This window comes from Schistocerca cancellata, chromosome 9 (genome assembly GCF_023864275.1).
Source record: "Schistocerca cancellata isolate TAMUIC-IGC-003103 chromosome 9, iqSchCanc2.1, whole genome shotgun sequence".
Classification (NCBI taxonomy): domain Eukaryota; kingdom Metazoa; phylum Arthropoda; class Insecta; order Orthoptera; family Acrididae; genus Schistocerca; species Schistocerca cancellata.
The window spans coordinates 8,588,482-8,602,044 of NC_064634.1; the positions used below are offsets into that span (position 1 = coordinate 8,588,482).

Genomic DNA, 13,563 nt, shown 5'->3' on the forward strand with positions numbered 1-13,563 from the left:
TAGACACTGGGATGTACCCTTGTTGTTTGCCTGAACCTCACTTCCCACTAGTTCTTGCTATAAGCAAATCTTACTGTTTGTATGCCAGATGTTTCTTCTACGAGTATAATTTGGCAATTTAAATTAGATCCAATTTTTCAGTCTCTGATTTTTCTGTTGTGCATTATACTTTGTATGCAAATTGTACTTTCATTGGCACCAAATTTAGTTTTTACTGACAAATGCTACATAAAATCCCTACACTCCGATGCAGTGGAACTGTATTTTCGTTTCAGTACACATTGTGTATTTCTATTTTGTTCAGTCTCATTCCTCCTCCCAACACAAAGGAATGCATTTACCAATAACAGATTCATACAGTACGACATTGCAATAAATTAACCAAGTGACACATAATTATCAGTGATAAAATGTCTTATGATTTAAGCTATTCATGGGACTGGAAAGTTTGGATTCATTAGCCATATTAGGTATTGAAAGCACAGTTCTGCAAGTGATATTTACTCTACCACATACCACACAACATGTTGCTTTAGAATGTTCATATTATAAATTTATCCCTCCCCACTCAGAAACATTTGGAACTTACTGTGGTGGGGTAGCTTGCACATCTCATTTATATAGATCACCACATTGGAGGGGTAACTGTGGACAGTGCAGTCTAATATGCAGGGAAGCAGCCTTCGGCTCCACTGTATTGTTGAATGATAATGATATTTTATTGTGTAAAATATGCCTAGGGTAAAATGGTCCCTCATTTGGATTTCTAGGTGAGGACTACTCAGGAGGATGTTGTTAAGAGGTAAAAAAAGTCTAACATTCTAGGGATTAGAGTGTGGAGCATTAGATTCTTTAATCAGGTATACAGGTTAGAGAATTTGAGAAGAAAAAAGGTTGAAGTTAGATACAGTAAATATTAGTAAAGCCTTGTAACAAAAAGGTCAGATGTGTACAGAGTTGTCAATGCAACATCAAATAAAGGTACTGCAGGAGTAGATCTAATGATGAATTAGAAAATAGGAAATGCACGTGAGCTACAATGAACAGCACAGTGAACACATTATCATAGCTAAGACAGATTCACAATCACGAGCCAACACACAGCAGCACAAGTTTATATACTATTTGCTTCACAGACAAAGAGATTGAAAGAATGTAAAACAAGATAAAAAAATTATGCAGATCATTAAGGGATTCACAGATTTAATTAAGATTGTGATTGTTTTAGTAGGAGAGTAATTTGATAGTAGGAAAAGAAAGAGAGAGAAAAATAATAGAAGAACATAAACTGAGGGAAATGAATGAAAGGGGAAGCCGCTGCTAAAATTTTGAACAGAGCACAAGTTTCATCATTGCTAACTCCTGATTTAAGAAGCATAAAAGAAGACTGTATACATGGAAGAGACCTGGAGACACTGTCGAAACTAGATTTTAAACTGCAAAACATTTCAAGGAGCAGATAAGGACCTATATCATAATTTATTGGTTATGAACTGCATGTTAAAACCGAACAAACGGCAGATGGGCAGGAAATTATGGAGATGGGACAACCTAAAGATTGTCAATTTCAAAGGGAACAGTTGACTGAAACAGTGGACAGGAATACAATAGAAGATGAATTAGAAGATTTGAGAGATGGGACTGTGAAGGCACCAGACTATCAGACAGGCACATACACACAGTCCTGCAGAATTTGTTTGATAATAAATGATCTTTTGAATTTAACAGACAGAAGGAAACATTTAAAATTTCATAAAATAAAGCAGGCAAAAAGGAGCACAGATATCTAAATAATGAGACTGACACAAAAAATAAAGCAGCAATAGCTAGCTGTAAAGTATGCATAACTGCAGGAAAGAAAGCTGCCATTTATAAGAAATTAAAGGTATTTGGAGAAAAGAGAGAACTTGAATGAATATTATGAGCTGATATAGCAGCCAGTACTAAGTAAAGAAGGGAAGGCTTAATAGATGAAGGAATATATAGATGGGCTATGCAGAGGCAACAAACTTGAAAACAATGTTACGGAAAGGGAAGACAAAGCAAAGATGAGGTGGCGTATGTCATTTCGCAAGATGAATTGGACAGTTAAAATGAGGCACCTGGAGTAGATGATATTCCCTCAGGATTATTAAGATCCTTAGGAGAATGTACCCTTCAAAAATGTTCCATCTGATAGGTAAGATTTATAAGAATGGGGATATACTCCCAGACTTCATGAAGAATTTAATAATTTCCATTCCAGGGAAGGCAGGTGCTGACAGGTGAGACTATTACTGCAGTTTAATAAGTCATGGTTGGCAAATACTGATAATCATTTACAGTAATGGCAAGACTGTTGAAGCAGACCTAGGAGAATACTTGTTTGTGTGCCAGAGAAATGTAGGAATATGTAAGGTGATATTTATCCTACAACTTATCTTAGAAGATTGACCGAAGAAAGGCAAAGCAAAGTTTATAGCATTTGCATATTTAGAGAATGGATTTGACAATGATGGTCAGAAATACTCTCACTGAAATTCTGAAGGCAACACGGATAAAACACAGAGAGTTAAAGATTGTCTCCAACTTACACAGAAACCAGACCACAAATATAAGAGTTGAAGGACATGAAAGGATAGAAGTAGTTGAGAAGAGAGGAAGTGAGACAGGGTTGCATCCTATCCTCAATGTTATTCAATATGTACACTGTGAATGCTGCGAAGGAAACCGAGGAGAACTTTGTAAAGGGAATTTAAGTTTAGGGGAAGAGAATAAAAAATTTGAAGTTTGCTGATGACATTGAAATTTTGTCAGAGACAGTAAAGGACTTGGAAGATCATGTGAATGGAATGGATAGTGTCATGAAAAATCATTATTATATGCCACAAAAGCAGAACAGTGAAATATCAAATTAAGTCCAGTTAGGTAAAGGGAAGTAAGGTTAGGAAATGACACACTACAGGTAGTAGATGTGGGGAGCAAAATAACTGACAATGGCTGAAGTAATCTGCTAACACTGAATATAAATTTAAATGTTAGGAAGCCTTTTCTGAATGTATTTATCTGGAGTACAGCATTGTATGTACGTAGCATCTGGACAATAAATAGTTCAGACAAGAAGACCATCAAATCTTTGGAAGTGTGATGCAACAGAAGAATGCTGAAGATTAGATTGCTATATTAGATAACTTTTAGGAGGTACTGAATCAAACTATGGAAAAAAGAAATTTAACACTACTGGTAGTTGGCTAAAAGAAGGGATCTGTTGATAGGACACATCTTGAAAAATCTGTAGTGACAGTGCACATGGTGAAAATAATCATTATACAAAGTGTTTCAAGTCAGAGATGTGTAATGGATGTTATTCAGTGTTAGCGTGACCATTAATGTTGTATACACTCTGTTTTTCCTCGATTGCTACGTGTATCCAGAGATATCACCCACTCACGTTTCTCTGTATGCTATGTACATTAAATGTTGGAAATAAATGTTGTTACAAGACTCAAAATTTACTGGCGACCTCACCACGATCGTATGATAACCGCGCCACATACAATGTGGGCAGTAAGGAAAAACCGTACCGTGCAACGTGATCAAAATTCAATTGCACCACAAAGTGAACATATGGTACCCATGTCGTGTATTTCCTACACGATTTACATAACATACTAGTATTTACCAATGGCAGCACCAACTTCCACAGATGAGGTGGCAGTGAGCACGATAGTCAGCCGTACTACAGTGAAGCCACCTCCACTCTGGCAACAAAATCCAGTGCTTTTGTTCATGCAGTTGGAGAGCTAGGTTGTACTTGCACATATTACTCCTGTCATCACAGCATGAAACAAAGAGGTGACCACTGAAGTGCAGGACATTCTAACTGCACCACCAGCTGCACAGCAGTACACAATGTTTAAAAATGCAATGATTGAGTGTATGTCACAGTCTGAAGCTAAGAGATTAGAGAAGCTGCTGTTGATGGAAAAACTAGGTGATCACATACAGTCCCAGTTGCTACATCCATCTGCAAACATTGGCGAAAAGTCCAGTTGGCAATGACATTCAGAGAAACATTTGGTTGTCGCTCTACATCAGGCGCACAAAAATTACTCACAGTGTGCACAGGAGGAATGTATGTGCTGGCATACACACCTGCCAACACTGTTGAATTGTATGTATCTCCAAGTGTGGCACCTGTCCAGCTGCAACCAGATAATACCACCATGAAGACATCTGCATCCCTTCAAGCACAGCTGTTGGAACTTACTACACAAGTCACAGCTTTGCAGGTGAGTACCAGTCGACGGCGATGCTACCACTCGACAAGGAATCGCAGTCACTCGCCTTCAGCTACAAAATTATGCTGGTACCATAGACGGTTCAGTACAGAGACACGTAAGAGTGACCCACCGTGCAAAATGGGAAATGTGATGGGAAGTCAGTAATGATGGTGACTGATTCTCTGGATAACAGCCATCAGTATTTTGTCACCGAATGATACATGATACAACCATTCTTGGTGGACGCAGTAGCAGATGTGTTGGTTAACCCGGCCACCCACCGGCCTCGCCATAGCCATGATGATTACAATCTGTTAACTGCCAATGGCTCCACCATTTGGACCTATGGGTGGGTAATATTAGCCTTCAACCTGCATCTCTGGTGTAGATCTGAATGCCAGTTCATAGTCACCAATTTGGTGCACTTGATACTTCTTGCCATTTTTCAGGCTGCTTCCAGATCTTCGACACCACTTTCTTCTGGACACAACAACTAGCCAAGAAGCCAGGGTCAATTTCGTCACAATGACTGTGCTAGAGTACAAATGATAACAGGAGATTCACCACATATTACACTTCTTAGGTAGTTTCCAGAAATTTTGCAACAGTTACCCACACTCGCGCCAGTGCAAAATACTTTAGCACCCAACATACTGATAATGTCAGGCCAGCTGATACATGCATGACCATGACGTTTGAAACCCGAAAAGTTCAAAACAGTGAAACTAGAGCTTGCCTTAATGCTGGTGCAGGAAATCTGCCGACCATTTCATAGCTGCTGGGCTTTGCCATTCTATGTAATGGATGGGGGGGAAAAAAATTCAATTCAACAGTAAGATCATACCCGACCAATACACTATGCCAAACATTGAGGACTTCACAGATAATGCCCAAGATAAAAAAGAAAAAGTATCTTTCTCTAAAACTGATCTAGTACATGCATACTACCAAGCACTGATCTACCTGAAGACATCCCGAAAACAGTCGTGTGCACACCATTCCGGCTTTCTGAATTCACCAGGATGCCATTTTGCCTATGTAATGCTCCACAAACTTTTCAAAGATTTATGGAGAAAGTGACTTGTGATTTTGAATTCTGTTTCGCTTACATTGACAATGTGTAGCAACAATGCACAAAGTGAAAATAATCATGATAAAAAGTGTTCCAAGTCAGAGATGTGTAACGCATGTTGTTCACTGTCAGCATGACCACTAATGTTGTTTTGTTCTTTGTTTTTTCCTTGGCTGCTATGTGCATCCAGAGATATCACTCACTCACATTTTTCGGCGCACAATGACCATTAAATCTTGGGAATATATATCTTGTTATAATACACAACACACCAATAAATTGCCAGTTTGGTAATGGAGAGAAGTATGGAGCATAAAAATTGTAGAGGGAGATCAATGCTTGAATGTAATAAGCAGGTTCAAATGGATATAAGTTGCGATGTTTGCATCAAACCACTCTTCAAACTGGAGACGACAACAGCAACAATGGCTACCTACTTAAAATTTTAAAATCAGGGAACAGTGTTTGCAGATGGTGAACATATTAATTAATCTCACTTCTTATATGTTCTTGCTTCCCACTTGCTATTATAATCAAGCTACTGAATCATGTTACTACATTTTGCACTATAGATTAAGTGAGAAATTATTTTGTCTGCCACTATTTTTTAAACATTTTCACTATTAGGTAGCAGTTTCAAGCATTGCATCTACTACTTTCATAAAACTTAAAAACCTGAATACAACATCTGTTCAAAAAATTTTGAAACTTTGTCCACAAAATTTTTCTATGCTTATCTTTTATTTAGTGTGCATTGTCTTCTTCAAAATACTCTCCTCCACAACTGATACACTGCTCCCAACACCATTTCCACTTCCGTAAGCAGTCTTGGTATGCTCCTTGCTGGATCGCACTAAGTGACATAGGCAAATTTTCTTTTATCTCATCTTTCAATGGGGTTTTCAAACTTGGAAAAAAAAAAGGGTCAACAGAGGCCATGTCTGGAGAGTATGGAGGATACGGTAGCAGAGTGATTTCATTTTTTGTGCAATAGTCACGTACAAACAGGGCTGAATGTGCAAATGTGTTATCATGATGCATGAGCCATGAACTGTCCCGCCACGTTTCAGACCATTTCCTTCTCGCATTTCCTCGCAGCCATCGCAACACGTCCTGATAGTACCATCGGTTAACATTTTGTCCCTGTGGCATGAATTTGTGATGAACTAATCCTTCAAAGACAAAGAAAACTATCAGCATGGCTTTGACATTTGAGCTGACCTGCTCTTTCTCACTTGCACGACCCAAAAGTTCTTCGCAGATTGTGAGGCGAAGCTCTTTCTGGTCTTGACTCACGAGCTGTGAGACAAACTTGGTGGCAACACGATGCATTCCAAGAAGCTATGTCAGGATTTCATGACATGATCCAACTGAAATGTTACATTCTTCTGCAATCTCTCACACAATGAGTCCTTGATTGGCACGCAAAATTTCATCTTTATCTTCCAGCTGGCCGTTTTTAAATTGTACGAACCATTCGTAACACCAAATATGGCCTAAGCACTTAGCAACATAGACTTCTTGCATTATTAGGTTTGTCTCTGTAAATATTTTCTTGAGTTTCACGCAACATTTAATGCAAACGTGTTGCTCCTCTAACTCTACCATCTCAAAATTTTCAAACTTTGTTACACAACTCTTTACCCAATACAGCACTGAACGGTGACTAACAGACACACAACAATGAAACTTCGGGCAGTTACATATCAAACACAGGCGTGTGCATGAATGCCAACCACATTTCACTCCAGCACACCACTGGCGCAAAATTACAAATGTTCCAGAATTTTTTTGAACAGATCCTGTATTGAGGAGAAACAACCAAGGTGCAGCTATTTGGATAAGGTTCATTTCTGCCTGAAGCAACTTTCATAACATCAAATGCAAACCAGATGTATGAGGAAGTTCACTCTTCAGCAAGCTGAATATTCCATTTATACATATGGAATAATGTCAACTAATACCAACAGTTCACATGATATTACATTTAACAGTATTCTATCAGTATCAGATTTAGTGTACAGAAATATAAAGACATATGGATGGAAGCTAAAACAAAGAAAGAAAATCTTAAATGTGGATTTTATTTATTTATTTATTTTACACAATGCTGTATCAGATTTTCCAATAAATATTCTAACAGGGCTGGATTTTTAAAATTCTTTCATCCTTAGTTGGAACCCAAAATGGAGGAAATAACCCAAAGAGCACAGATGTATGCTTTTCCTGCACACTGCAGGTGAAGACAAAGATCAAATACCTACAGAAGATTTTTCAAAATTAAGGTTATTTTAATGTGAATGGAGTTGTGTAACTTGAATGTTGACTGCAACAGAGTACTTGGATTAGAATAACAAAGTCTTTGACAGCTGGTTGTTTACAAGATAGCTAACATAAAATAATCTTGTAAGAGAATGGGTTTGATCATGCTTCATGTTCTGTTCACTACTGTCATACCCATCTGCACTCATATCAGTCAATTGCAGAAGACAGTAGCAGCCAGTAAGGTAGTTGCTGTGGTTCACGTTTGTTGTATGCTTTGTTTCTCTGTGTTGTGTGTGCGTTTAATGTAGCATAATTCCTGAATAACAGCAAAAGTATGGAGAAAATGATAAAGCTATTATGATCCTGCAAACCAAATTTAATACTGCATATTAACAGGTAATAGGAGGGCATATTCACTGTGGAGTTACACAGCTTTTTCTGCCACAGTCATACTGGACGTGCAGGGAATAGTGACCCAACATGATCAACACTTTCCACACTCAACTGCCATTCAATCTGTTATTGTGTCCAGGTATAAAACAGCAACGTGACAGGAACTTTATTGCACTTACAACAATTTTTTTTCTGGAGTTATCACAATGCAAAGAAGGATTTTACTTTGCCCCACTATATTACCTCTACGAATATGTGAATAAAACCACAGCATCACAAAAATTACTTCTTTTTATTAGTATGCATTAAAAACTTAGAAAATACTGTGTCATTCTTACAGCCACTGTTGCAGACACAAGGGTACTGCCCTTCACAGTGGCATTCTTCTGCCAATGATGTAGCTGGTATTTAATAGTGCTAAGACACAGTTATGACCAAATTTAACGTGACTCCATTTACTAACATATCAATTATGAAATGGTACAACATGATAAAAAGTAGACATAGGTAGTCAGACAGAAGGACATACATGTCAACTAGTGGGCTCAGATTAACATTAAAGCAGGAGAGAATGAGGCCGCCAGCATTTTCAAGCAGAATTGTGAGCTGACACAGGTGACTGAGGGTTTGGGGGCTTTGTGCATGGATTTCATGAAAGATGATTATGATACTGATTGTGTGACTCGAGAAACATAGCTTCCCGAAACTGGTGACACCAGTATGTGCTTGGCTGTCTCAGCAGTGTTTTACAGCAAATCAATGCAGAGCTGGAGATAGTTCTGATGACTGCTGACAAGGTTCACATTCCACTGACGGTGATTAGGCAGGGTCTGCACCTTAACAGGCCAGGGAAATGAGACTGATGGAGTTAATTACTGAGAGTATAGCAGACAAGTGTGAGGGCACACATGTTCAAATACATGTTACCAAGAGCAGGAGGACTAAGCCTTTCTTAGGATAAATCAAGACAGGCTGCCCCCCCCCCCCCCCTAAAAGTATCTCAAACAGTTTAAAGATTTCCTCAATGTGCACATGAAAGGTAGAATGATAGAATGTACCACACTGGAGTGTATAAACACCGCAGCCTTTTGCTCAGAAGTATCTATTCATCATCAAAATGTTTAGTCTATTAAAAACAAAAGACTCCACAGTTTGAAGTTAAATTACAAAGATGAGGAGCCATGGTGGCACTTGAAAAAGGGAGTAAGGTGACTATGGTCATTTTTTTCCTTCTTATCAATTTGTTATAAATGGAGGTACAATCGTAATTCAGTTCTGGTAATTTGATATTGGTAATCGTACTTCACAAACAAAATTTACATCACATTTTTTTACGGTTAATGACATTCAACACTTCAATAGTGGAAAAAGATAAACAAAACATTTTTGAATTCCTGTTTCTTGGGAAGTCTTCACAAAAAAGTGAAGTAATCACACTAGATTTTCTTCCTCGAACTTTTTCTGAATGGTTTTCACTCTTTCTTCTACTTTCATAAATTGTGCACACTCAAGTGTACTCTAGACTAATTTTGCTGCCTCTAAATTGATTTTTTTTAATTTTTTATTTTTAATCTTCTCTTCAAGATACCTTTGTTTTCTTCCTCCTTCGCTTTTCTTTTAATTCAAGTTTCCTCTTCCTCTCAGATTCTTTCTTAAAAACAGTATAATTTGGATGTGCTTGCTGCTCGTACCTAATAAGCTGTGAGTCAACGAGCATAGAAAGGAAAATGCATTTATTGTCCGGAAGCATCACCCACAATTAAAACCCTGTTTAAAAATCTTTTGGCCATCACTGATTTACCTTCTCCTAATGTGTGTGTCGAAATGGAATACCTTCTCTTGATGTCAACATTTCCATGGGACAATGTAAGAGACGCCTTAACAAGTTCTGAAACATTTGAATATGTTAACTCTATGGATGATGAGTCTCTTTTTGAGATGCACTGCTGCTAGTAATTGCCAGTACCATTGTTATCTAAATGTGGATCATCCCTCTCAAACTGTAGAACCTTCCCCTCCTTTAATAAGTAATCTTTCTGGATACTGAACAGCATTTTCACAACCTTTAACATGTCACTGCAGCTTCTGCTCTTCGTTCTTTCTTTGGGGTCTAAAAAACCTGTAACTTTTCAGTGGTGCACTTGATAATCAAATCCTTCCCATCACTTGTTTGCAAACTGCAATGTAATGTTTTTGGGGACTCTTGAGAAACCACAAGTTATCATGTTCTTCCAGTTTACTAAGCTCTTCGGTTACTTGCCTGCCAGCAACTAGTTGTTTATGAGGAAGCAGATCGTCCAATGTAAAGAGCTTATTATGAAGAACATCTTAAATACTCTCAAAGCAGAAATCTTCAAAACACAACCAAAACAAAACAAATATTTGAAGCATGTTTTCCATTTCTGTATGCAACTTGTGAATCACATGTGTTTGGCTTTTAAAACACTGTATGAACTTACTGAATAGTTCTGCAGATAAAATTATGAAATGAAGTTACCTTTTCATTGAAGGTTTTTTTAAGCATTCACAATAGCACATTAAGATTTATATGAAAGTAGCAGAAGTCCTTTATAGAGGTACATACTTAAGAAATTAGTATTAAATACCATCCCCCTGTTCAAAAATCTTGTTGGCTGAAGGTCCTAAAGCAAGCCACCTTGTGGTTCTATGCCTCAAACACTTGTGATGTGGAATGTTAGACCGAATTCATTCTAATCCTTCCCAGGGAAGTGGCCAACTATCAAAACAATTATAAATATCTACCTGAAATTAAGACACTTCTTCACCTTAACACCCCCAAGCCTTTACACAGGCAAAATCCATTGCATGAATGTTGTAAATTCCAATGTTTATGAATCATCTGAATGAGGTCTCTTAGACATCACTATCTAAAAGCCTAAACACTTTTTTAATGCTGTTAGGTTCATCTGATACCAGCGTAAGACACTTATTTAGGGACAAGATGGCTTCAGAAAGTGCTTCACATTATTTCTGATGTGGTATTTCACAACATGTTTTGACAATAAAGAAAGCTCTTAGATAACACATTGTTATGCAACACTTATTCTCTGACCAACATGTAACTGTATAACAGTTGTTTCACTTTTTTTTTTTTTTTTCTTTAACACTGGTAGTCTTGGCGAAACAACATATAATGACAATGAACATGCTTCTTCTAACATATGTCCCCGGGAATACCGTGCCAGTCCATCAGTTATAAGGTATCTCATTTTCTTGGATGAAAGTGAAAAATGTGCAGGAACAATATCAGAGATCATCATCTTAAAAACGTTACAAGTATAATCTGAAGACTCCACAAAGTAATTGGAAATCACTGATTTTGTTACCAAAATCAATTCAGTGATGGAGGTACTTAACATCCGTATTGTTGGCAGAAATATCAATCTTTAAGGCTATGTCTGATTTGAAAGATCTGAATATAACTGGTATGATCCACATTTAATTTGAAATTTACACTTATGTTTTGCTAGAAGTGAGAGGTCAAAAATTGCCTGAAAAATCTTTCATCTCAAAATTAACAGAGAAAGAACACACATTGCAAAAAAGCTCACTTTCACTAACTCCCCCCCCCCACCCCCCCACCCCCCCCCATGCAGACACTTTACTTTTCAAACTACCTGTCTTTTCAGGCCAGTAACCACAGGATTTACATGTTCCCACCTTGAATAACAGTGTACCACAGCAACAGTTTTGTTAGTATGGCAAAATTACAATCTGAAGCAAAAATTGAAACAATTCTTATTGAGGAATAGTTTATCCTGATAACAGTTGCACAAAATATATTAAAAAAAACACAAAAACTCAAAATGGGACAATCCACCTCAAATTTCAAGTTAGAGCTTATCTACCTTAATCACTGGAGCATTGCAAAAAGTTAAATGAACAAACACGAACATAGAAACTTTGAAACAAAAGAAAATAATGTTTTTCTTTCCTAAAAAGCCAAAAACATTGAAAAGATAACAAAAATTTAAAAGGTGACAACATAAAAAAAAGGGCAACTAAAGGTGAGGTAGGTGACCGACTCCACAACCTGAATTATGGTCTGATAGTATGTGTATTAACACATACAGACAAACAATAATCTAAGACCAGACGAATTTAAGTACTGTAAGCAATGTCATTTGTTTAAGGACTGCATCGCTTCAGGATTCTACCAATAAACCGCAATCTAGAGTTCGCCTTACCCGTTACTTGTGTAATCTGATCGTTCCATTGGAGATCATTTTGAATAGTCACAGCCAGATACTTGATGGATGTTACCACTTCCAAAGACTGGGCATTAATTTTGTGCTCGTACATTAATGGGGATTTTCACTTTGTTATATGCAGTAGGTTACACTTACTAATATTGAGGGATAACTGCCAGTCATTACAACACACATTTATTTTCTGCAAATCCTCATTGATTTGTTCACAACTTTTGTGTGATACTACTTTCCTGTAGGCTACAGCATCATCAGCAAACGGTCTAATGCCACTGTCAATACCATCAGAGAGATTGTTATGTAAATCATACAAAGCAGCGGACCTATTAAGGTGCACTGGGGCACACCTGATGTTACGCTTGTTTCTGTTGAAGTCTCCCCATTCAGGATGACACACTGCTCTCTGTCTGTTAGAAAACTTTCTATCCAATCGCATATGTCATCGGACAGACCGTAAGCACGCACTTTTTGTAGCAAGTGATAGTGCGGAACTGAGTCGAGCGCCTTTCAAAAGTCGAGGAATATGGCATCAACGTGGGAGCCGGTATCTAGAGCCAGTTGTATATCGAGCACAAAGAGGGCCAGTTGTGTGTCGCATGACCGCTGTTTCCTCAAACTGTGCTGGTTTCTGCAGATGAGATTCTCAGCCTCGAAAGGTCATTATGTCTGAACACAAAATATGTTCCATGATTCTACAACAAATAGATGTCAATAAAATTGAACGGTAATTATGTGCATCTGATTTTCTACCCTTTTCATAGATTGCTATGACCTGGGCCTTCTTCCAGTCCCGTGGAACTTTCTGCTGTTCCAATGACCTCTCATAGATAATGGATAAGAATGGTGCTATATTTTTAGTATAGTCAACATAAAATCTTACGGGGATACCGTCTGGGCCAGATGCCTTCCTGGCATCTAAGGATCTTAACTCTTTTACAATCCCAGATACACTAAACACTATGTCGGCCATCCTTTCGTTTGTTCGATAATTGAAAGGGGGAATGGTGCAGCAGTCCTCTACCGTAAATGAGTTTTTGAAAGCTAGGTTCAGAATTTTGGCCTTCTGTTTATCATCATCCATTACATTACCCGTACTGTCAGCAAGAAAAGGTATTGAATTATTTGTAGTGATCATAGATTTTACGTACGACCAAAATTTTTTGGTCTTTGTTGATCCACTATGGATCGTGGGACGATGGCTGGCATGAACTTCTTGATGCAATAATTTACCAACAGCCATATGTACTGTAGAAATTTATGTTATTTTATGAACTTCTATGTGCTACCAGTTTCGGCATTACATTGATGCCATCTTCAGGCCCCACTCGTCATAGTCATAAAA

General features: G+C 37.8%; 1 protein-coding gene across 1 annotated transcript in view; it reads right to left on the reverse strand.

Moving 5' to 3' along the window:
- Nucleotides 1-13,563, reverse strand: part of LOC126100153 (protein bric-a-brac 1-like) — a 117,347-nt gene that overhangs the window by 14,162 nt on the left and 89,622 nt on the right. The window lies entirely within an intron of this gene.